The sequence below is a fragment of the Ictidomys tridecemlineatus genome, chromosome Y (assembly GCF_052094955.1).
Source record: "Ictidomys tridecemlineatus isolate mIctTri1 chromosome Y, mIctTri1.hap1, whole genome shotgun sequence".
NCBI classification, from domain to species: Eukaryota; Metazoa; Chordata; class Mammalia; order Rodentia; family Sciuridae; genus Ictidomys; species Ictidomys tridecemlineatus.
In genome coordinates this window covers 5,170,293-5,196,289 of record NC_135494.1, presented here as the reverse complement: position 1 = coordinate 5,196,289, position 25,997 = coordinate 5,170,293, and the positions used below count along the sequence as shown (strand labels likewise).

At 52.2% G+C, this 25,997-nt stretch overlaps 1 protein-coding gene across 5 annotated transcripts in view; it reads right to left on the bottom strand.

The window, feature by feature from the left end:
* Positions 1 to 24,609, bottom strand: part of LOC120890333 (F-box-like/WD repeat-containing protein TBL1X) — a 175,925-nt gene extending 151,316 nt beyond the window's left edge. For 3 of the 5 annotated variants that reach the window (XM_078035376.1, XM_078035377.1, XM_078035375.1), the window contains exon 1: positions 22,612 to 22,893. The gene's annotated coding sequence lies outside the window, so the exon portion shown is untranslated. Of the gene's footprint in view, positions 1 to 22,611; positions 22,905 to 24,311 lie in introns of those variants that run through there. The other 2 variants (XM_078035378.1, XM_078035380.1) reach the window with 2 other exon arrangements.
* Positions 24,610 to 25,997: the final 1,388 nt, after the last annotated feature.

Genomic DNA, 25,997 nt, shown 5'->3' with positions numbered 1-25,997 from the left:
CAGATTCAATTAGGATGGAGAGGAGCAGAGGGAGACCCAGGTGGGTCTGACTGCAGAGTCCACGTACTTAACCCTTACTTCATAGGGTGCCTGTGAGCATCACCCAGAAAGTTCAGTTATTCAGCTAAACATCTCTACGGTGTAAAAAGGACAAAGGCTACTTGGGCACCTGGGGGTTGTCATGGACTCGCAGGATTTCTTAACCTTGGCTTTTCATTTTGGGGGAGTACCAGGGATTGAACTTGGGGGCCCTCGACCACTGAACCCCATCCCCAGCCCTATTTTGTGTTTTGAGAGTCTCACTGAGTTGCTTAGGGCCTCACCATTGCTGAGGCTGGCTTTGAACTCATGATCCTCCTGCCTCAGCCTCCGGAGCCGCTGAGATTACAAGCATGTGCCACCGTGCCCGGCCAACCTCGGCACTTTGGACAGCCAGGGCTCATCACTGGGCTACTGGGGGAATGACATCTCCGGCTTCCGTGCACAAAATGACCAGCAGCACCTCTCACCTGGAGACATCCAACCTGTCCCCAGATGCGGCCAAGGGTCTCCTGGGGACACTTGGACACAGCATGGAGCTGCCACAGCAGACTGCACGTGCCCCGAGAACAGCACCCAGCTTCCCATCAGCACCCCTGAGACCAGTTGGCTGCAGAGTCTCCACTCTGCCACCAGCGGTCCTGTGGGACACCAGGAGGAAGCACCCACCAGAGGAAATTGGTGCTGGATCTTTTGGGGACAGGGGCTCCTAAACATCTTGACGTCGAAGGACACGGCACTGTTTTGAGATGAGCGTGCACAGCACTGTTGCGAGATGACCATGCAGATGTCTAAGGGTCTACATGACCGCCTTGGTCGACTCGTGGCCAGCACAGGAAGCCACACAGCCCTGCCCAGGACAGCAGAGCAGCCCGGCTCAGGCCTCAGCTCAGGGCGGTAGGTCTGCTGCCCACCACTCCCCAGCAGCTTCCCCTGGAGCATGGGAGAGCCCGGGGCCCGAGACAGCAGCAGCAGGCTGTGCTGAAGCACGCTGGGCCTAGACATGCCTCTTCTGCTCCCGTGTTCCCCTCAGTGAGGCACAGTCCTCTTCCCAACCAGAATTCCATCGGCATCCATCTCAGCATGCACTCAACATCCATCTCAAAACGTAACCCCAGTCCCACTTCCTCCTCCTCCTCCTCCTGCAAAGATCAGTCACAGATGAGCTTACAGGAAGCCCTAGCTTTGCTCTCACCATCGTTTGCCAAAGTCTCTGAAGGGGTACACATTACTGAAATGACTGAGTCATAGAAAAGAAATCCAACCATCACTCCAATAAAAAATGGAAAACAAATTCAATTTAATCAAGTTTCAAAAATCCCATCAGCTGGGAAGGAGAAGGGAGAGGAGGAAAGCAGGGGGCAGACGCCCAGAAACAGCCCTGGATTTGGAGTCAGGCCTGGCTCTTTCTTCCCATGGGCAGTGGACTTCCTGGGGAGACCAGCTGTGGAACCTCTGATGGTCTCTTCACCTGTCCAGATGCCCATTTTTTCAATAGTGGAACAAGGAGCATTCGATTTCTAAGGGTGATGGACGGACAGATTCGAGGACAGCAGAGCACAGAGGGTTTCTAAAGAACTGAGACTGAGATGCACACATTATTCAACTGTCCAAACCAGGAACACAGACACCAAGTGGGAGCCCCGATTTTAATGATGCCAGTGTACGGAGATTCACTAACACCCCACTCTGTTGAGGGCTGCTGTGCATACTGAGGGGCAGGGGGGATACAGGGAATCTCCACCTTTTGTTCATACTACTGGCCTGTGCAGCAGGTGCAAGGCCCTGGGTTCAATCCCCAGAACCAGAGAGTAAGAGAAAATTTAAAAAGATGGGGAGGATTGTGCTGATGTATAAGCAATGAACAGTAAGAAAATGAAATAAAACCATTCACGAGAACATTAAAAAGAATACATCTGCCAGGAAGAGGCAGGCGCACACCTGTAATCCCAACAGCTCAGGAGGCTGAGGCAGGAGGATCAAGTTTGAGGCCAGCCCCAGCAAAAGCAAGGAGCTAAGCAACTCAGTGAGACCCCAACTCTAAATAAAACACAAAAATAGGGCTGGGGATGGGGCTCAGTGGTCGAGGGCCCCCGAGTCCAATCCCTAGTACTCCAAAAATAAATACTACATGAAGGGCGAGGGTGTGGTCCAGTGGCAGGGCACGCATGAAGCCCTGGATTCAGTCCCCAGCACACAAAGAAAAAAAAGGAGTGCTTCCATGACAGTAAGCAGGAAGAACAGAAGCAGACAGGAGCACTGCTGGGGACAGGAACCTGGCTGGCCTTCACCACTGGGCTCTGCAGGTCTCCCCATGAACAAGAGCAGCCTCAGACCACCTTCAGACACAGCCCCAACCCCTGCAGCCCTCCCCAAATCACTGCAGCGCAGCTCCTCCCATCTATTTTATAAACCCACTGCTTCTGGACTTGACCTGCGTGAACCCTGAATGAGAATAGGGAAGCTTCTTTTCAGTTCTTAAAAATGGACTCCACCACCACGAGACACCGCCCACCATTCAGCAGCCGTCTGTTTTCAAGGACAAGAAGCGCAGCGGCTCAAGGTGACCTGGGCATGCGGGCCACGCTGGGAAGGGGGCTGCTTTACAGCAACGTGGGTCACACGTTCAACCAAATGTTCTTTTCAACAGTCCCATCGGCGGAAGAGATCAGTCATATGCCTGTCATCCCGCCTCCAGGCAGCGGTTTTGCAATCCTGAGGTTTTAAAATGCAGGACTTAAGTTTTCAGCACTTGTACAAACCACGCAGAAGTCATGCAAAAGTTCCTTCTCGCAGATTAAAATCGTCTCGCACACACCGCTGACGCTGCCGCCTCATCAGCTCATCCAGCTGTTTAAATACCTAGGCTCGCCTTCCCTCCCGCTGGGGTGGGGTGGGCATCCTACAACCCGATGCCCGTGACTGGCTTCCATCAAGGGTCAGGTCCTGTTTTGGATGAGGGACAGTGCATTCTTCAATAAGTCCATAAGTCGCAGCTTGTCATCCCCATTTCACACTGTCCCGAATGGAGCCCCACCACACTGCAGGACACACCAACTTTTGATCCAATCACAACAGCGGCTTCTGCAGGTGTGAAACATTGAAAACTGAAATCCAAAGGGAAGAACACAAAACTCCCCTCTCCTTTCAATAAAGGGTTTGCAAATCCAGCAAGGCTAACTCCACAGGGCTCCTCCTGAGCCTCCCCAGGCAGCCACCAGCCAAGGCCATCTCTCTCTAATGGGCAATTTCTGCCCAGCTGGCCAGCACTTTATCATCTACGCATCCCGAGGTCTTGAGGCCTACCCTATCCAATCCTGCCCGGCTTTTATCCTTCACACACCATCTCCCCATTAATACACCTGTAGCCCTAACTCCACCTTCACGTGTGATTTCCATAGACAAAGGACACACGTCTCTCAACCTCGACTTCTTTCAGGTTCTCAGGAGCTCTCAAGATACAAAGGTGCACGTGTGTCTACACACAGGATCAACGCACCACCTGTAGGTGAACAACAGGGCCACACGCGGTCTTCAGATTCCCTATTTGCCAATTTGCTAAAAGTTATTTGTAGCTCCAAAATCAATACCCCTGGCTCTTTCATTCAAGGACATTCACCGAGAAGCCAAAAGCATTCTGCAATTCAAGTGGTCCCAGCAGAGGTCAAGAGGAGGTACATCCTCTGCAAACCGGTGTCCCTGGCACAAGGCACCGAGTCCAAGTCCCAGCACAGGAGGGGAGGGGGAGATTCTTTGGGCACACACTGCGCACTGCCATGTTTTGTTTTAAATTTTTGTCCTTTCTTTGCTGGTCAAAATGGGCCCCCAGCTGGCACTGTTTGCTCCTTAGTGTAAGCACAAGACGGTTGGAGAAAACCCGTTTGCTAGATGGGATGTGCATCCCCACCATGTTGGGCAACCAACCAACAGAGGCACACACATTCTTACCCAGGCACACAGAGCAAGGCTGTGAACCCACTGGTTGACAAATTGTGACCAGACGTTGGAAGGAGCCCAATCCCGTGTCCCCCCCACAGGCAATGCTTCCTATAAAGTCACACACAGAGAATGTAACTGCCCTACAGCTATGTGACGCAAGCAGACTAACCCATCCTGCTGTATGCTCATCCTCTAGACATTCTTGGAGGACATGCCGCCATCCATCACCTGTCCCCTTACCTACCTTCCTTGCACTCTATTCCCTTTCATTCTTTCCTCCTAAACTATGGGCAACAGGTCAGAGGGACTGGCTCCCCTGCTCCCTGCCTGTAGCTCCGTCACACAGGCGGAGTGTGGCTGGAGTGATCAGGGGCAGCCATGAATGGAAAGAGCTGGAAAGAGCTGGAGCCACAGAGGAGCACATGACAGAGAATGGCTTTCTCTCTGTGGCTGATGTCTCTGGAGCCCATCTGCCATACCAGGTGTCCCCAGATTTCTATGACTCAGCTTCTCTCAGGACGAGCTTTGGTATTTGTCTCCCATCTTTTTAAGAGTTGGGTGGAAAGAAATGTAGAACGCAGGGCAAGAAGCAAACGTTGGTTACGAAACGCCACCGTCTGTTAACGCCTCCTTCCTGTTTTACAACTCCCGAGCCCAGATGTGGAAACATTTCCAAGAAAGCAAATGAGCAACAGGAAGACTCAAGGTAGACCTTCCTCCTGTGATGTGGGCGATCCTCACAGCACACCAAAGAGCTGAGCAGGGCTGCTCGCGGGGAGGGTTCATGGTTCCGGCCCAGCGGCCCAGCTTCTCAAAGGAACGGGAATACCAGGCGGAAAGGAATCCTTTACAGGACACCAGTACCTACTTGTATCGATTCGCAAGACTGCCAATTTCCAATGCGCATTCTCAAGCCAGACCTGCCTTTCTAATTTTTGGTGGTGCTGGGGATTGAACTCAGGGACTTAAAGACTGCATTCAAAAACGCCAGCTCCTCATTCCTCAAGACACAGAAGCTGGACAGCAGCTCGGGGCAGAGGACACTGCCCAGCAGGCACAAGGCTTGGGTTCCATCCCAGCACTGCTACTCGTGGTGGTAAAAACTGCATATGGTACAACCCAGCGGCTAAAGAGTTGTCTGGGATCATCATTAGGGAACACTATGGATATGCGCAGGCTTTGGGCTGGGGGTGTATCTCAGTGGTAGAGCTCTTTCCTAGCATGGGTGAGGTCCTGGATTTGATCCCCAGCAAGGGGGGAAGGGGGAGGTGGGGGAGCCAGAGTAAAACAGGTTGAAAAATAGCCTCCAGCACGCATAGAAATTTCTAGAAAGCATTTGGGAAAGTGGAGTACAGCACTGCGGTGGTTAGAGACGAGTCCATCTCAATTCACACCGAGTTCCACAAACCTGTTGTGATTACTTCCAGGGCAGATACCCAGCCCAACGCCCCAATCTGCACTTCTGTCCCCAAGTGGATGTTTCACACACTCCCTAAGCTTCAAATGGCTTCATTCTTCACACACACACACACACACACACACACACACACGCGCGCCACTCTCTCATGAACCTTCTATTCCTGGGACATGAATTAATGATCAAAACATCTCGATACAGCCAGGCAGGCAAAAGTTCCATCTCTTTCCAAGTGGCTCCCAGCTCACTGTGCACAAAGAACATTCCAGGCCCTGTTAAGTGACAAAGGTCACGCTGGCTCAGAGGGCTCCCTTTCCAGAACCCGAGTTGCTTTCCAACTGCTCAATCTTGGCGTTCAAGAGGCTGGCTCGTTTTCATGTAGGTTTCCTTCCCCACCGTACACATCTGGAGATGACCATATCATGAGGACATCTGAAATGGCTGGCCCTGTCCTTGGAAAAGTGGCAGCTTCACTGTGAACGATCTGGCTTTTTTTTTTTTTTTTTTTAAATGAAGGCAAGTCCTCCTTCCAATTTAGTTCACATACTTCTATTTTAATCTCCTCTTTCACTACGTGTGAATTTCTAGGTCACCTGCTTGACAGACACTCCAGCTTGGTGTCCTAATGACCAGGAAGACAAGGCAAGTTAACAGGTTTTGAAAGAGCTCGGGAAGGCCAGAGCCACCTCCCAAACCACCGTCTCCCCACCCACCTGGGAGAACAGGAGCCTTGCTCTACCACCACAAGCAATGACATCACTATTAACATCGCAGTACATTGCAATGAGTTGCTACTAAACCAAAGAAATTCGGTTTTTTATAACCAAGCTATTCTCTTACCTGCTGGTAGCCCCCAAAAGGCATTGCATGGCTCTCGACTATAGCAAATTGAGGAGACAAGAATCTTCTACAGTAAATGTTTCCCCAACAGCCTTCCTAAAAGGGGTACTGTATTTCCTTGCTATGTGCAACCGAGCTGAGCAGTGGAGGAGAGCAGCCCTATTCACTGCAGGGCTAGGGCTGGGGCTCGGGGGTAGACAGAGAGCATGCACAAGGCCCTGGGGCAGACCCCCAGCACTGTGTGTGTGTACATATATTTTCCCACTCTGCATTGTCCTGGGCTTCCCCCCCCCCCAATTCATGTTTTCATACTCAAATCTTTCAATCACCAAAATAAAAAAACTTGAATGCAGCAGCAAGCCACATAACCCACCAGACATCAAACACACCATTACTTTCTCAAGATAGAGAATGTAGAGCAAGGTGTAAAAAGTTGGTCCAAGCATGCCTGACAAATCTAACCAGAGCGTAACCTGCACTTGGCACCTTAGCCACTGGCTGGTAATTACCACTGTGCGTCCACTGGGCAGAGGCACAAATGAAATTTAAAGCACAATCACCAATACGGAGAACTTTCTATCTTAAAGCCTGTAATCCCAGCTACTCGGGAGACTGAGGCAGGAGGACCACACGTGTGAGGCCAGACTCGGCAACTTAAGGAGACCCGGTTTCAAAATGAAACATAAAATGGCTGGGGTTGTTGCTCAATGATAGTGCACTTCTATATGCAAGTCCTCCAGTCTGCAGAAGGCCCCTGGTTCCCCCCAGCACTACAAGAGAAAAATCAGGCTGTATTCTGCAACCCCACCCTGAACCAGAAACTGCGGTCACACATGGACAGGAGGGGGCTCAACCTGGAAAAGAACCTCAGCTGGGCACAGTGGCCTGTCATCCCAGAGGCTCGAGAAGCTGAGGCAGGAGATGATGAGTTCACAGCCAGCCTCAGCCACTTAGTGAGGCCCGAAGCAACTTGGCAAGACCCTGTCTCCAAATCAAACAGAAAATGGGCTGGGGATGTGGCTCAGTGGTTAAGTGCCTTGGATCCAAAAAAAAATTCTGTTAGCCCTCTCAGTCGAGGCTGGGGCTTCCGGAGACCCTGGCAGTGACCACCGGCAAGCTGCAGGGGAGTCCCACAACCTCAGACCTGGAAGAAAGGCCACACAACCCCCCACGCCCAGGGAAAGTCACGTGTCCCAAGTCTAGTTACCTACCTGCTGATACCCACCCCAAAACCTGTCCCTCAGGGAGAGATCAGCAGGAGCCCTGGACTTGACCTCACGTGGACCCTTAGTGCACAAGTTGGGAGGATGGGGAGAAAAATGACCGGTGGCATCAGGCTGGAAGCCAATGGCCCCCGAGTTTGTGAACAGGCTTCCCCTTTCCAATGCAGTCACGGGGAGGGCCGGCCTGCATCCCGGGTTGGCACGTTGCTCACGGCCACCGCACTCCTGGGGTCCCTTGACCCCCCCGTCCCACCTCTGCCCATAGGGGGACAAAATGCTCACGAGGAAGGAGCCACAACTCGATGAACGTCAAAGTTTTAAGGGAAAGAAGCCAGACAGAGAAGTCCATGGATGGGGTTGGGTTCAGCGGTAGAGCGCGAGAAGCTCCGGTTCGAGCCTCAGCACCACATCGAGATAAAAGTACTGTATCCATCTACCACAAGAAATTAAAAGGTCCATGGATCCCATGATTGGATTTCTTCAAATGGCACTGGGAGTGGGGGAGGGGAGGGGGCAGAGCAGCTGCCACGGGATGATGAAAGGGGTATTTTAAATTCTACCGTCCCATGGAGAACAGGCTCCAAAAGGGCCTTCGACCCTGCAAGTCTCCCGATCTCCCAAGCAGAGATGCTGACATGAGCAAGCCGAGGTCAGCCGCAAGTCGGCCTGGAGGTGGTGCAGGGGTGAGCTCAGGAGTCCCCTGGGAGAACCTGGGGTCCTGACCTGGCCTGCCCAAGAAACCAAAGGCACGGGAGGACCTTGCCCCCCCCCAGGTTCCAGGGAGCACCGTGCAGAGCTAGCACAGAGCCTGGCACCAGGCTGCCTCCCACTCCATGCCAAGTCCACCCTGCCACCAGCCGCGGGAGCTGTCAGGCAGACAGACCTGGGCCCAGCATCCCACACTTGCTGAATCAGAGATGCAGGGCCCGGACCGGCCCTCTGCCTCAGCAAGCTCTCTGGATGGTTGATACATGAAGTTTGAGAACCAGTGGACACGGACAGCAGCATTACCCATAAAAAAAAAAAAAAAAAAAAAAGTCCAACGATGGAATGGATCCCCAAGTTTCCCCGTCTCCAGACAACAGAGTCCTGCCCAGCAGTGAAGTGAGAATTAGTGGCATACAACACCCAGGAAGCCCCCAAAATCATTTTGCCAAGGGAAAAAAGCCAGGCAAAACCCAAACACAAAGCAAAAAAAAAAAAGAATTCCAGGAAAATGCACAGTAACTTAGAGCCCATGGATGGTTGCCTGGGGACAGGGATGTAGAGAGGCAGCGAGATTCCAAAGCAGAGAAGGAAACTTCAGGAAGCGATGGGATATTTGCAAGTTTGATTGTGGTGCAGGTTTCACAAACATGCATGTGTACTCACGTATATGTGGGGAGTTAAACTGCACTTTATGCCTACTTACGCCCATTTCAATTTTGCCTCAATAAAGAAAAATAAGGCAAGCAGATGGATCTTAATAAGCACCACGTGATTCCATGTGGCAAGAAACACTACATATTTGATGATGGACAGGCAAAATGGCTAGGAAATGATCTACACGCTGCTGTGTTCCTAGACTGGGTACCCGGATTTCTCAGCCAGAGGGGGAAGAAGAAGAGATCAACTGAAAGGCTGGGGCTCTTTGAAATTAGCATAGAGTCAGTTATTCCCTCTTGTAGGAGAAGGACTGGGAAAAGAAACCAAAGACCAGAGGGCAGATCCGAGGCACGAGTCCAGGAGGCCCAAGTGAAGGACAGACACTTTCAGGGGGAGGCCAGCTTTCCAGAGACCAAAGGGAGAGGAGGCGGCCGGTGCGGGAGAACCCAACCACCAGGGAGAGACAGATGCTCCCCAGATCCAAGCCCAGGTAAGCCACTGCTTCAACACTTCAAATGTCACTCTTCCCCCTCAAAAGGGAGCTCCAGCCAGAGCCTGTCATCCCAGCAGCTGCAGAGGCTGAGACAGGAGGATCAAAGCCAGCCTCAGCAACAGTGAGGCCCTAAGCAACTCGGCGAGACCCCCGTCTCTAAATACAAAAGAGGAGCTCCAAAGTCTCGTTTATCCCTTGCCTTAGGAAAATGGTCCACTCCCCTGGCAGGCCTGAAGACAGACGGAAAGTGCTGCTGTGGCTGTTCTCAGCTCTCCAGGGACAATGGCCCACCCTCCTTAAGCCAGCCCCACCCCTTAGCAATTCTCACCTGCCCCCTGGGGCTGGGACACACCATTCCCTGTCAGGTACCCCCAAGCGGACCAGGAGCTCCCTCCTGCCAGGTGCCAGGTGAGGAACTAATGATTCCCACGTGGTTTCACCTTGGAGCCTGCAACAAGCGCACCATTATCCTGACTTTCCAGATAGATGAAGAACTGGAGGCAGGGAGCCCACCCCACTGGCCTTCTGCTCCCCCTCCCTCCCTTTCTCCCCTGGGCAGTGGGAAGAGGGAGGCGAGATACGTCAATCCAGACTCACTTTCTAGAAAGCTCCACAACAAAGATACTCCTTCCTGGAGACTTATCTCTACAATATCCAGAAAGGGAAATCTAGAGATGAGCCCCCCCACCCCCCGATTGCCCATGGCTGAAGGAGTGGACAGGGGAGCAGAGACAAAGGGCAACTGGAGGACCACCTTATCGGGGAATTAAAATGATTTCCAGCTAGGTAATGGTAGGTCTCCACAACTTGGTAAATTTACTGTGCATTACTATTCACTCAAGATAGGTGACATGATGGCATCTCCTTTACACCAACACTGTTCAAGAAAAGTTCCAGGGGTAACGCAGTGACACAGCGCTTGCCTAGCATGCTCCAGGTCCCGAGTTCCATGCCCAGGACCAGAAAAAAGGAAAGATGGGGGGGGGGGGAGAGGGGGCGGCTCCTATCAAATGAAACATTCAGGGAGACTCTGCGCCCCAGAAGGCAAAGCACACATTCATGGCTAACCCAAATGAAACAAAGAAATACACAGCCTGCAAAGGAAATTGGTGCCCAGCCTGAATCTACAATGTATCCAGTTCCACTGTCAAGACAATTGTTAACAAATGCCCAACCCCAGCCCCCGAAGGGCGCACAGAAATTCCACTCTGATGAACATCTGTGCCACCAGAAACCCATCCAGAAAAATACATGTGTTGTCCAAATATAGAAGGTGGAATGGAAAAGCAAACACAACGGGAAATTGGAGAAGGGTGAACTTTACTTGTCGATAGAAACCATGAACAGAGCCCCAAGTTCCCTTAAAGGGAGCGCCACCCTGGAAAACCAGAGGCCGGCCTGCCTGTCTGCCGTCCAACAGGGCCACCTATCCTGCCATTTGTGCTTGCACCTGAATCTGTAAAAAAATGAAACAGTCTCCTATTTCACCCAACTTTCTTGGAAACTTGTACAGAATGTTCAAAACATTACAAAGTGCAACTAGGAGGCAGCTAACTGGGGGTGGGGGGAAGCAGGGTGTAGCTCGGGTCAGGCAATTGCCTTGCAAGTATTAGGCCCCAGGGTTCCACCTCCAGCAACTGCAAAAAGAACTCTTGCCCACTCCTGGGTGGCTAGGAGCTGTACTGACTGGGATAAAAAATGAAATGTTTCCATGAGCTAATCCCATTCTATATTTAGTTTGGGTACACTAATGTAATTAACTAGGGTTATATAATTTTGCTAGCTTCAGATTTCCAATTATAAAGCTTCACATACAATTATTGGAACTAAAATCGATTTGATTTTTATTTCCACGGAAAGACAAAGACAGCTCATTTTTATACCCCCAGCTTCTCCACAGGGAGTCAGCCGCCGGCTGGGTGTGCAGGATGGGAATGGCCCAAGAGTGCTCTGCCCACTGGGTTCTATATTCCCCGAGCTTGCTGTGCTCAGGTTTCATGTCCCTGTGGCTGGTCCCACTTGGTCTGACTTGTTCCATCCCTGCACTGTCCAGCCTCAACTCCCAGAAAGTGGAGGGAGACGCCGGCCCCGCCTACCACACCCCACGTCCACTCAAAATCAGTTCAGGTGTGGGCCTCCAAGGAGCGCGTGGGCCTGGCTGGCAAACAGATGCAGAATGAACTCTGCCGTCACTTAGCAAAGACAAAAGAGGATCCAGATCCAGGGTGTCCAGCCACCCGCCTGCAAGGTGAGGCTCACCAGGCGATTCCCCCTTCCTCCTCCAGGGGCTGGGCAGTGGGGGGCATGTGCAGCTTATTGGCGAATACTCTCTGCACCTGCCTTACACTTGGTTTTAACTGTCAGAGGAGCTTAAAGGATCTCTGGAGAGCCGGGACAGGGCACAGATGCAGGCTGTTTAAAAAACCCACTTTTCTCCTCTCTCCTTGCAGTGGGTGCCTTCTGAACATTACTTCAAAGAAAAGCAATGCTTCCTCCAGTAGAGATAAATAATCAAGGGGAAAATGAATGCGCAGATGCCAAGGTGCCTTCATGACGTCTGCGGAGTCCCCTCAGTGCGTGGAAGCCTGCAAGCACTCTTCCCTGTGGCCTCCCTGCATCCTTTTATATACAAAGTTACTCGGGGAATTCGGTCTCTGCAGAGGGGAGAGAGACCAACAGCCAAAACTACATCAGCCAGCACACACATACCAGAGCTAATTCAGCCATCCTTCCAGTTAAATCAACAAGAGAGCAGGCCTGGAAATCCCAGAGCAACTGGAGGTGGACAGTCAAGGGTTTCATGAAAACTGAACCTCCAGCCCTTCTCAGCAAAGGGGTCTGGCCAGCAGGCCCAGAGGTCCACCTCTCACCTCCACAGTCCACGGTGGGGTCCGACTTTGGAATTTAATCTTGATATGCATTCACTCTAACACCCGTGATTCAGCATCAATTAAAATGCTCTTTACCATCTAAATGAGACTAATGTGATAAATGCAAAAATAACTTTAATAGCAATCATGATGGATAAAACGCAGCCGGTGGGGGACAAAAACATCAAGCCAACAGCCAGACTTAGGGCACCCAATTCTGGCACTGTCTCCTCCCGTTTCCTTTTAAAGTTTGAGCCACTTCTTCCACACAATGCCCGACTCTCCAGAGCCCTGGAGGCATCCGTCAATAAAAGAAGCCGATTTATAAACACAAGGAGGTAATTAGGAAAACACTGCAGAATCAGAAAGGCTCCAAAAGCTCCACACTCTTGCAAGGTTTCCTCAGGCACCTGCAACCAGATACCTCATTGGCTTCTCAAATATTTTTCCAGCTTTAAAAACAAAGCAAAACCCACTCATCTAAATGTGCAGGGTACACCCTGTCATTGAATGTTTCCTTCCCTCAGGAAGATCCCTGCTCTACTCCTCCAGACCACTATCTAAACCTTAAATGGGGAGACTGCAAAGTCACTTGGCCCGTGTGCCTGCCACACACACACACACACACACACACACACACACACACACACACACACACACACACACACACACCGCCTGTGAATCTCTGCACAGAAATTTTGGCTTTGTCCCATATTCCCAGCTTCCGGGAGCCTAAATACGATTTCAGAGCACACACCTGTATCAGTTCAAGAAGTACAGCTCCCGTGCCCCCACCTCATGGTTTATGAGCTCCATAAATTGGCATAGAATCAGCAGCAACATCAGAAACAAAACCCAAGGTGGTAGTTTTTTCATAGTCAAATTATGAATTAAAGCCAGCTGTAATCCCCGCTACTTGGGGGGGAAAAGGATCCAAGTCGAAGATCAGCCTCCACGACTTACGGAAACCCCGTCTCAAACCTTAAAAAAGAAAGGTCTGGGGATGTAGCTCCTCCGATTTCAGTAGTACTGAAAAAGAAAATTAAGTTTTTAACTTGGGGTTCTTGAGTTTTTACCAAAATGGAATTGGCCTTAAAACTGCCTGGCATTAAAGTGTCTGATGAGAGGGGAGGGGGATGTTGTGGTTCAGCAATAGAGGACTTGCCTAGCATGCCCGAGGCCCAGGGTTCAATTCCCAGCACCACCCAATAAGGAAGTCTGATAAAATTCTGGGAGAAAGAATTGATGGCAAAGACCCAAGTTTAATCCATTCCCCACATAAACAAATGGTGGGACCATGAATTCCCTCCTTCCCTTGTTGGTTTTCAGAAGTACCATCTGTAACTACAGCACCACCTGGATTTTTATATGGCTTTGGTGACATCTACTCCACTCCACTTCCCATCTTCAAACGGACATCAAGATGGCACACTTCACAGAAGGCACCCAGAGGACCTGTCGGGACCCAGAATCACCCACAAGGCACTGGAATCGGAAGCCGTGGGCAGGTGTGCCTCGTTCCCTCCAGTTCTTAGGCGGATTTCAGATGGTCTCACTGCATAAAAGTATTTGTTATTAAGGAAATAAAACGGCAGCTCATACAGCGAGCTTCTGTTGGTCTAAACTTCCACCAGGAAATCAAACTAGAAGCGCTTGCACAATTAAAGCGTGCCCCACACCTGCAGATGCTAAAGCCCGAAACCAAGAGCAAACCTTCAGCAGTACCGAGACGGGTTGTTTGAAAGGGGACCAGGGCCCTTCTGTTCCTGCTCCTACGAGGATGATGTTAGCAATCCACTTCTCAACACACCTGGACCAAGTTTTCAACCTCCTGGAGAACTGGGAAAGCAATTTGGCTGGTGAGGGTCTCCCTCCTCCCTGCTTCTGTCCCCCTGCCAGAAGCTGGTGGCGAGGGTTCCAGAGAGGGAAGCAGTCAGTGCCAGCTATCGGGGGTCATGTGGCAGGTTCCCAGCTCCAGGAAAGCAAGCAATCGTTCCTGTTCTCTTCTAAGGCTTGCAGCTACATCGCGATTGGAAAAATAGGCAGACACCCTGGTCAAGAATCAACACCCTTGAATGGAGCCCCGGGCACCGTCTGCGCTTATTTTACGCCCTCTGGGAGACCAGAGACCTCCAATACTCAAGAATTACTCAGAAACATCCTAGAGCACAGAGTCAACCTTTTTTTAAAACCAAAATAAATAACTTACCAATGTTTACCAAAATAGTGCTGCTTTGAACCATGGGGGGAAAGTTAATCTAAGCACAGAACGTAAATAACTGTCCATCATCTCAACATCTCATTGTTTCAGTTTTTTCACTGCTGGGACTAAAAGACCCCACCAGAGCAAGTGTAGAGGAGGAAAAGTTTACGGGGGAGCTCACATTTTCAGGTCTCAGCCCACAGACGGCAGGCTCCATTCCTCGGGCTCAAGGTGAGGTGGGACATCACAGCGGCGCAGGAAAGCAGCTCACAGGACCATCAGAAGCAGACAGAAAGACTCCTTGCCAGACACAAATATATACCCCCAAGCCACGCCCCCAATGCCCACCTCCTCCAGCAACACCCCATCTGCCTCCAGTTACCACTCAGTCAACCTCTATCAGGTGATCAATTCACTGATTAGGTTAAGGCTCTCCAATCATTGCTCCTCTGAACCTTCTACTACAAGGAAGCTTTAGGGGAACACCTCACATGCAAACCATAACAATCATCCTTGGCCACAATCTTTTTTAAAAAAAAGGCGCACCTAACGTTGAAGTAGTGTCCATCAACCCTGGCAAAATCACCACACCTGAGCAGAGCTCGCCCAACCTCTCGCCTCTACGCGGGAAGACACGCCCAGATTACAGGACTTCATACAACCAGGCAGGACACCAAAGCGAGGCTTGAGTTTCCAAACTGTCAGGACAAGGATTCTTCCAGAAAATATGCCATCTCTCACAAGATCAAGGCGGCTCCCGCCAGGCTGAGGCAGGAGGATCCAGAGTCCAAAGCCAGCCTCAGCCATGGCGAGGTGCTAAGCAACTCAGGGAGACTGTGTCTCTAAGTAAAACACAAAATAGGGCTGGGGCTGGGGCTCAGTGGTCGAGTGCACCTGAGTTCAATCCCCAGTACAAAAAACAACAAAAAAAAACAACCCTGAGATTAGGGTTTCTCAAACACCGCAAGCGGCAGCCAGCTGTCCTCCACCTTGCTTTGGAGTACACCAAAGGAGGTTCACAACTAGCACCAAACACAAGGATCCATTTTATTTCTCTGACAAATGAACAACTCGGTGTCTTTGGTCTGGTTTATCTTCACAGGATTAACCTATGGGGAAAACTTCAAGGGCTCTTCAGTGTCTGTGCATCCTATGTTCAAAGCAAAAGCCATGACTTTGACCTTCTGATACCTTGTATATATGCACAGTCTCTGAGTCACAGTTTTTGGCAGTAGGTACAAAGATGTCCCAAGTCCATCAACCTGGAGGCAAGAATAAAGTCCAGCCAAAGAGGGGATCTTCATCAAACCCCCAGCTAAACGCCTGCAGCTGTTCCGCTCTGGGTTCTCGAACAAGCAGCAGCCAGCTGTCCGCAACCTTGCTTTGGAGCACACCCAGGGCTCACAGCTTGCCTTTCCAGGGAAAGTACTTTGGCCACAGAATGCTAAAGCAGAAAGCTTGCATGTCGTCAAGAGGAGAGTCACCACGGAAACTGCTGGAAGAGTGGGGGATTCCCCATGGGGCACGTCATAAAGGGCAGGTGTTCTGTAGAAAGGGTGACTGCGGAAGAAGGGATGCTGTCTTTGGGGTGCTGGGGTTTTCTCTATCCCCACGGCGGTGGCAGTCCTCAAAACCTTGCCTAGGCCAACACTCATAAAAATCATGAGCCCCAAAGGAAAGCTGTCGACTTTACCACACAGCAATTACCAAAGCTATTCACACAGACTGTCATTACATAGGTGGGATCCTACATGTACGTTTAAATATACTGCTAAATATATGACTAGCCCGGGAACTTAAGTGGGGGGGGGGGGAGATAAAGCAGCCAACAGGCACAGTGACCTACACCTGTAATTCCAGCAGCCCAGGAGGCTGAGGCTGAGGCACGAGGATCGCGAGTTCAAAGCCAGCCTCAGCAACTTAGCACATGTAGCTCAATGGTTAAGCACCCCTGGGTTCAATCAGTATGATTTTTTGGTACTGGGGAGCACCCCCTAAATAAATAAATAAATGGAATTGCTAGAGACCATCATTACCAATGAAGATAAAACTCAGATCCCGTTCCTGAATTTGGAAATAGAGGGAAATAGAAGCATTTTGAACTCCAAGCGTTATCCAACGATTCCATCGCCTTTAACCCAGAACCCTGAGTGAATTTCTCCCTCCCTCTGCCTCCCTTTCTCCCCCTGCGAAAACTAATGCTGGAGGAGTTCACCACTTTGCCTCCAGGTGCTGTCAGTAACCACATCTGACTGCAAAGCACGGGCCCTCGTGACACTGACCACCCGTCCAGCACAAGGGCAAAACCCCTTGATCAGGCTGGGTTGGGGGCTCACTAGGAGTTGGGGGCTGGCTCGCGATGAACGGCAGAGCCCCACTCTGGACACCCCTTCCCTACGCGCATTTATAAAACCCAGTCCACTCCCAGCTGTCCAAAACACCTGCTCACTCAACCACCCCACCAGCTGTCGCAGAGGACACGGGCCGAAGCAGCAACCCCCCGAGTCCAGCAAGCAGCGAAAACTTCCCACAACTGCTGCTGAGCTGCCCCTCTGAGGTTTCTCAGCCACCCTGTGCCGGGTCAGATCCCAAGGGGACCCTCCTTTCACCGAGTGCAGAGTGGGTCTGCATCAACACCAAAAGGCACAAGCAGACCAAAAGGAAGTCAAACCAAAAGGAAGACGCTGGCCACCGTGCCCTTGAACTTGTGTCCAGACAGAGCTGAAGGGACCAGCAGCCCCTTCCCCCTACACCCAGCGGCTTTCGCGGCTTTATTTCTAATCAATCATTCTTCAAAGCTCATCTCCAACCTCTTCTCCTTCCTTACTCCTGTGAGCACCTGAAACTGACTGTGTCAGCACCGACTGAGACGTGTTTCCTAATACGCTACCCGCCCCCAATACTTGTACACCTTGAGAACGACACAACTTGATAGATCCATTTCTCCTGTTGGCATCCTCCTCCCCCACAGAACCTTGACCAAAACAGATCTGCACAGTTGATTATATAACTCAAGGTTACCACTTCTTGCTACTATGAACACTGAAGGCTGAATCATCCTCTGTGATGGGGGCTGTCCTGTGCCCCCCACTGGAGAGTTAGCCCATTTTTCTGTTGCTATAACAAATAATACCTAAAGCTGGGTACTTTATAAAGATTTACTTAGCTCACAGTTCCGCAAGTCCCGGGTCAGGCTGCCAGCCCTCTGCTTGGCGGTGGTGAGGGCCTCGTGGCCACATCACAACATGACAGTGGACTAGGGCCGGCAGGATGGGAGGGTGTCCAGGAGGAAGAGATTCCACGGCCAGACAGGAAGTCGGGGAGATTCAGGGCCAGGCCTGCTCTTTCAGAAGAGCTTGCTCTCACTGCACCAGACGGACCAGCATGGATGCCTTCCAAAGGCGATGCCCTCTGACCTAATTACGTTGCACTAGGTCCCACCTGTTAAAGGTGCCACTTCTCAACACCACCTCACCAGGGACCAAGCTGCCAGTCCCTGAAACTCTGTGGGACACGGTTGTTTCCAAACCATAGTTCTCGGGTCCCGGCATCCACTGATCTCCAGGAACGCCTTGCCCACCGTGACAACACATCATGCTCCACATACCGGCAAAGCTGTGCCCTCGGCGGGGGGCACAATGGCCCCAACTGAGCACAAATCCCAGCCCTCGATGTTGAAGACACCATATCAACATTCTCCACGTTCATTTTTAAGATTTTTCCCTTTTTTTCCCCCTGAACACACGTCATACCCCACATCTTGATCTCTCCATTCTCAATGGCCAGGAACAAACTTAAGAAGGCAAAGGAAATGGCACCCAACTACCTTGGATTAAAAAAAAAAAACTCTTCCATTTTAATTTTAAATTCGGTCCAATTCTGTTGTTGTTGTTATTTTGTTTTTAATGGGTGCCAGAGATTGAACTCGGGGTGCCAGAGATTGAACTTGGGGTACTTGACCACGGTGCCCCATCCCCAGCCCTAGTTTGTATTTTATTTAGAGACAAGGTCTCACGGAGTTGCTTAGTCCTAGATGTGGCTGAGGCTGGCCTTCAACTTATCATCCTCCTACCTCAGCCTCCCAGGCTGCTGGGATTCCAGTTGTGTGTCATTGTGCCCGGCCCAACTCTGTTTCTTAATGGTTTCCAATTCACTCAGCAGGCAGGGCAGCTCCCTGAATATCTGAAAGCACTGACAACGGACCGAAGGGCCGTGCAGCAGGCTCGCCCGCCCAGCAGCAGCCTGGCTATGGACTCCTCCCCGGCTACATTGTCCCCTGAGACGGTCAACTCCTGTTCTCAGACACAGGCTCTCGCTGACCTTTGCACACACGTCAACCTTTTCCAGTCCCTTCCCACCTCCAGCTTTGATTCTGCTTCTCACTGTGCTGACCTGGCCAGATGGGTCCATCTGGGCAAGGCGGGCAGTGAGGGGTGGGAAGGAGGGAAGGGGTGAAGGAGGGAAGGGGTGAAGAAGGGCAGGGCGGAGGGGAAACTTCGCCTCCAGTCTCCGGCCTAAGAGGCCAGTTATTTCCTTCAGGCTAAAAATAGTTATGGAAAAAAAAAAGTTTATCTTTCCAGTGTTTAAAAAAAAAATGTGTTTACAGAATGACTCGAGTCGTGCTTCCTGATTGGAACTATTTTTTAAACATAATTGCTGGTGAAAGATTAACAATTTATTGCATGCAGCGTACTACACTTTTTTTTTCCTCCTTAATGGAGGGAAATGTCGGGAAACCAAAGTAGGATGGTCTTGCCTCACTCCTGTCAATGTCAAAGCCAGAGCCTACTGTGGGATCCTCACCCGATGGGACATGGGCAAGGGGGACCCTAGGGTTTGGTGAGCTGCTCTGCTACTGGCTCTGGGTACCTAGAGGAGCCCCAGGTACCCAGAGCCAGCGGAAACTTGGAAATGTCCAATGCAATTCAGCACTCGGTCCCCCTGCGCAGGACCCTCACCCACTGCAGCTGGAGAAGACCCTTCCAGCTGTACCATGTGGTGTGTTCACGGCAGTCCACTCAGGTGGGCCGTGTGGGGACTGGCGGGACCACTTTTCCAACAGAGAACCCCCTGCTGCCTGGCCCAAAGTTAAACACTCACTAGGGGTTTCATGATTCTAACTGGAAGCTGGCCTTGGGCACCCCAATCTAAAACTAACGCTATTAATTCCAGGTTAAGACAGGGCCTCTTTTTTTTGAGTTTATTTAAACTCGAGTGCCTCTCCCCTCCACCCAAGAAGTACACCCACCCCCTTTCTTTCCTTCACCTTCACTCACTTCATTAACTACGCAGCAGTACCTGCTTCAAAACTTTTGCACTACTGAACACAGTGGCCACTTTCCACACATCACTGAGTACATGAAATACACTTGGGACTTATTTTTAGTCAATTTAAGTCTAAACAGAAATGTCTGGCTTAGTGACTACCTTATCCAATGGCAGGGCTAGAGAAGAAAGTAATCACCGTCCGAGTGTATACCCACAGTCAGTGCAGATTCTCACACGTGTGTAATCTATAGATTTTTGCCTCCCGTTATGGAAATCCACACTAGACAGGAAGGCAAAGTAACACCAAGTTTCAGAGTTGGCCCAGGGCAACCACCCAATCTCCCCTCCCCGTCCGCTATGAGCGAGCACGTCATTTAATGGCTATAAGGGTTAGTGTCCTCAGCGGCAGAATGGAAACAATAATTGCTATCCATAGAGAGCCAAGTGCCTGCAAAACCCTCCGTTCAGGACAGTGGAGTTATGTAAGGACAATTGTTCTATTTGTGCAAGAACAATTAAAATTTGCAAGAGGCTTTATACTTTCAAAAACTTAACACAAGCATTCTCTTTGGGCCCTTGCCTTACCCAGACAGGACCACTCTGCTAGTAATCCTGTTCATTTTGACGCTTAGAAAATGATTCCCAGGAAAGGTGCAGAAGTTCAAGGTCAAACAACCCATCCGCATGGTGGGCCCGGTCAAGACTTCAGGCCAAGTGGAAATAATCGGCATGCTGACATCACCAGTCAGGATGAGGACAAACTCAGGGCTTCTATTCAGCATTCTGTGGCCACAGGGCTGGTAGAAACTTTCCTAACCCCCCAGGAAGGCAGAGTCATGATGCCATCAACAGACTTCAAACACTGAGGCTGTGCTAGATAAAGTAGGACTCAGTTCACCCCAGTGCCCCACCCCTCCACGTGGTATCCAGATTCAGTCCGTAACAACACTTCTAGTAGTGGTGTGACGGTCTGGGAGGATTGGGGATCCATGCATGAAAAGCAAAGGATGGAACTCATGGAACCCTCAATCCAAGAACAGTCAGAGCCAGCACCTGAGGATGCTGGTAGCACACACCCACTCCCATTCCCCGTGACCCCGATGGCAGCTTTGCCACGCCTTGGTATCCCCCCAGCAGCTAGTCAATACACTTTTGAATGAACACCTGTCCATCAACATAAAAAGAGAAAGTTATGTTCTTACTAAGAAGACCTAGAGTACAATCAGTGATATTGATACAACTGATAAAAAGAAAACCTCCAGATTTTGAAACTTTCACCTCTGAGTGCACACACAACAAACTGATGACTTGGTCTTTCCAAACAGTACTGGCAAACTGATCTCCTCTGAGCCCATCAAGGGCGGTGGGGCGCGGAGGGAGGCTGACCTCACTACACCCCAAATTCCCCATTTGGGTCCCACAGGAGTGTGCTTGACTAAAGAAAGGCTGGAGTTGCCTTTAGGAGCCATTTGAATATGTAGCCAAGTACCTGATGAACTTCAAGTTTTATTTTTTAATTAATCACCCGACTGGGTAGCTTCCCCCAAAAATATGCAGCACCTGAGACAAGAACACCCTTTAAAATAAAAGCGTCATACAAACGTTTTAATAGTTCCATACTAAACAGTCTCCTTTTCTTTTTTTTTTAATTGTGTCTTTTCTAAGAATGAGTTGTAACCTTTTTCTAAGAGCCATTTCCTACCCCCAAGCCACCGGAGCCAGGGACCTTACAGGGCGCTCCCCTCCTCCCCCTCCCCTCCTAGAGTCCCGCCCCCTTCTCTTCCAGCATAAACCGGGGATGCATTGGTGTCAAGAGAGGAAAACATACAGAAGTCATGTCAAGCCACACGACAAGGCAAAGCAGAACACTTGCACATGCATGTGAGGGGCGTTCTAGGTTTTGCTCCACGACACCACCAACTCAAAAAGAAACACGCCGGACCTTAACTTTGTGGAATTTCCAATGCAGTTGGCTTGGAGAACGCCAGGCCTTGCAAAGAGCCAGCCGGGCACCCCCACCCCGAGCCTGACCTCCCACTAGCAACGCATGTGAAATCCAGGCCCTATCCAGGCCCCATCCCCTCGCAGGCAGGCCTTGGGCGACCCAAAGTTTTGATAACGCGGTTATCACCAACTCCCTAAGGTGCACCCACACACTCACTCCGAGCTCCCGCACCTGCCTAAGGAAGGTGCCCCTGGGGAGCAGGGAAAGGCTGCCCACGAGAGGACACCACCCGCTCCCCCAGCCCGGGAGCAACAGGTCTACACCCTTCCCAGGCCGCGCTCTGCACACCCTCTGCCGTCCCAGGACGCTCCCTTCCACCCAGATCGCCGCCCAACGGGTCCCCGCGCTGGGACCTGGAGTGGGGGCGGGGAGGGGGCCCCCCGACTTCCTTGACAGTTCCTGCGCCTCCAAAACTGAGCAGACGCGGGGCCCGGGCCGCCTCGCCCGCCACTCACTCCTCTGCGCGCGGCCGCGCTTCCACCCGGTTCCGGGAGGGCCGGCAGCGCCCCGGGATGAATGGGGATCCCCTCCCCCACGGGGAATCCCGCCCCGGCCCCCGGCCCCCCGGCGGCACCGGGCTGCCCCGCCGTGGCCCAGGAGCCAAAGACAAAGGGGCCACGGGGCAGAGATCCTGCGCTTTCCCAAACTTGCTGGCCACCTCCCCCTCCCAAAACAAAGGCGCACCCCCAGCCTCCGCCCGCGCCCCACGCGCCCGCACTCCGGGGTCGGCCACACCGGGGTATTGTTCAGCCTCCGGGGAGGGCACCGCGCCCCCACCCGGGCCCGGGCACACTTGGGGACCTGCCCCCCGGGAGCCCCAGGCGCGGGGGGAGGGTGCGGACGCCCTGGCGGCGGGCCCCAGCCCCCGGCGGGCGATCGCCGCGCCCCTCGGCCCGAGAAGTTTGCGCCCCCGCCCCGGACCGCGCCGCCGCCGGCCCCGCGCACTCACCTCGCCGCCCGCAGCGCAACTTGTGGCCGCGCCGGGCCGCGCTGCGCCTCCCTCGGGCGGCCGTCGCCGAGCCCGGGCCGTGCCGCGGCCGACCAGGGCCCGGCGCCCCGGAGCAGCCGAGCGCCGCCCCCGGGCCGCCCCCGCCCGCCGCCGCCGAGTCCCCGAGAGGGCGCGGGCGCTGGAAAGTTTCGGTGCCGAATGGCGGCCGGAGGGCGCTGCGGCGGCGGCGGCGGCGGCGGGGCGGGGGCGCTGGCGGCTCCTAGCTCCCGAGCGCGGAGAGTGGGGGGGCTGGGGCGGGAGCGGCGGCGGCGGCGGCGGCGGCAGAGGGCGGGACGGCGGGAGGGACCGGCACGGGCAGTGACCTCCGGGGGGAGCGGCCGCGAGCGCGCCGACCCCGGCCGGGAGGACTGCCGCGGGTCGCCTCCGCTCGACCCTCCCCCACGGCCTGGGGGGGCGCACCCCCAGCCTTTCCCTCCCCCACCGGAGGGGGAGGGGAACCCGCGTCCCAGGCAGCCCCTCCCCTGCACCCTGGGGGGGGGGGGACGAGTCCCAAACCAGTAGCCCCTCCCCCACGGACGGTGGGGACTCCAGGCCTGCCCCTCCCCCCACGGCTCCCCAGGAGGATCTGCGCCCCCGCCTTATCGCTCGATGGGGTGGGGGGGACCTGCACCCCCACACAGTTTCTCTCCCCAAGCCTTACCACCCCGCGCCTAGGGTGGGGAAAACCCAGGCCTCTCTCTCCTTGCTCTGAGCCCTGTCCCTCACCCGTGGGGACGACAGCAGGACTGGGGGGAACCTAGGCCTAGACCCCACCCAGTGCGAACCGAGCCATTCTACTACTGTATTCAGAGGCTGGGCACCCGGGCCACCCCCACGGTTCCCAGTTTGGGGCACGGGGACCTGGGCCACGCTAGTGTTACCCTCCCCCACCTCCAAAAGAAGCCGCCCAGCTGCCCCAACAGAACCCCCTGCAACCTGCCGGAGGGTCCGTCTGTCTCAAAATGGTTTACTCCCCACGCCCAAAATTGGGTACTCAGAAGGAGCCAGGACCTTTGCAAAATACCTCCCTGGGAGAAAAGCCAGAAATACGTGAGGGAAGTCTCAAGACACCCCGGGTGGGTGCCAGAAGCTAAGGTGGAAGCGTGCGAGGAAGGAGTGATGGGGGTACCCGAGCCCTGGGATCTCCACGCCCACGCCCCCACCTCCAGGCCTCAGACCTCGGGCATTTGCAAAGTGGTTTCTGTTGCAAGGTTTACAGGGCCCAGCCCTGGTGCGCCAGACTCCCAGCGCTCCTTCCTCCTCTCCACGTTGGGGCCGACTCCCCACCACTCCCGGCCTCAAATCAATTAAAACAGAGATCCGCTCCCCCTCCCCAGCACCTTTGGTGTCTGCCTCTTTGGATATTTTTTAAGTAAGTTTGCCCCTCCCTTTGGTATATAATGAGCCTCGTGTTAAGAGCGCAGTACACTCAGCAGTTTAAGCTATAACCTCACTTGCTCCTTCCTTGAACACTAGACCATTTGTTGTTCTGGTTGTTGGGGGAGGGGGGGACCGGAGATGAGTTTTTAAGGGGCCGGTCCTCCATCAAAAAGGCGGACCTAAAAAATCACCCTGCAAAATACTGCTGTAAAGCGTCAATGATGTAAAACGACTGTTGCTACACCATTATCAGAGCACATCAATAAAAAAGACACACTTACACAGTCTCCATAATTGTGAATCAGCAGAATAGATTGTGTCTTATTATGTATCAGTTGCCATTGAAGACCCCCCAAAAGGACTTGGTGGGGCCTTCCCTGGAGCCTGCCCTTCGTTGCTCCCGGGCTCCCTGGGCTTGTGCAGACTGAGGCTGAGGTATTACATGCAATCGAAAAACGGAGGGTGCAAGAGACAAACCCGAGCGAGCTCATGATGCAACCCTGTCCCGGTTACACGTGCTTCCCTTCCCCCCACCGCCTGCTGGTGGGAGCGCTGCGTTTTTTCCGCCTGTAGGGTCACATTGTGGTTGATTGATTCTCCTTTCGCCTTGCTCAGTCATTCAGATTTGGAAAGTAAATAACAAGTTGACATCATTACAGCTCTCGGCTTTACGCGGACTCGGCCCTCGGTTACCGCACACTCCGGAGTAGCCGCGCACCACCAAACCACTCCCAGCCTCCCAGCCCTGCTTAGAAGAGCCAAGCCAAACTCCGGTTAAAGAGCCTCTTTGTGTGTTTCTGTGACTTGGCAGATGCCAATCATTTAAAGTTTGGGAAGGTTGGTGGAAATCCTCATCCTCCAACTAGGGCCAGGTCTTGCATTCAGTCTTTTGTAACTCACAGCGAGAGACAGTTCAGAATCCATCTTGCCTCTTTGGTACTATACAATAAACCCAAAGGTTATTGGATGTTAAAAGACAAGGGCAGGGCGGGGTGGCGGTGTCCTGCGGCCCTAGAGCATTTGCCTAGCCTGTCCGAGGCTCTGGGTTCGACCCTTGGCACCGGAGAATAAATTTTAAAAAGTCAAAGGCTTTTATCAAAGATGCATAGCACCCTCAAGGGACTTTGTAAGTCCTAAAAAAGGGAAAAGAGAACCCCTTACGTCCATCACAAAATCACCAAAATTTCCCTTTCTGAAGTGCTAAATGGATGGTCAGTTAGACCATTTGATTTGAGTGATGTTTTCAAGTGTGCGTGCACAAGGTGGGGAAAAGCAAGGAAATGAAGTAGATTGGGAAGGAGCAGGGTGCACTTGTGGAGAAGTGAGGAACAGGGATTTCCACATATGCCCACCGTGTGTGTGTGTGTGTGTGTGTGTGTGTGTGTGTGTGTGTGTTTTCTGAACTTTATTTGCAGCTGCTATCCTTGGAGGAAGGCAGAATACAAGAATTTGCTTGCAAGAAGTGCCATTAACATTCCCCCACCCCATCCCAAGCAGAACCCAAAAAATTTAATTACAAGGCAGTGAGAACCCACAGTAAACATATCCTTATTTCTTTGACAAAGGATCAAAGGCCACTTGACCTTTTAAACAAATGATGCTGGAACAACTGAACATCCATATAAAAACAAAAGAACTAGAAAGGAAGGAGGGAGGGACAGAGGGGATCTAGACACAGACCATATAATTTCATAAAAATCAACTCAAAATTGACCATAGACCTAATGCAGAAGGCAAAGGTGTAAATCTCCCAGAAGACAACATAGAAAAATCTAGATGACCTCAGATTCACAATGAGTCTCTAGATAACAACACCAAACGCTTGATCCATGAAGGAAGATAATTGAAAAATAAGTTGGATCCCATGGAAACTTTAAAAGTCTGCAAAAGGTATTAAGAGAATGAAGAAACCTCAACTGGGAGAGAATATTTGCAAAATCCATCTCTGACAAAGGGTTGTATTCAAA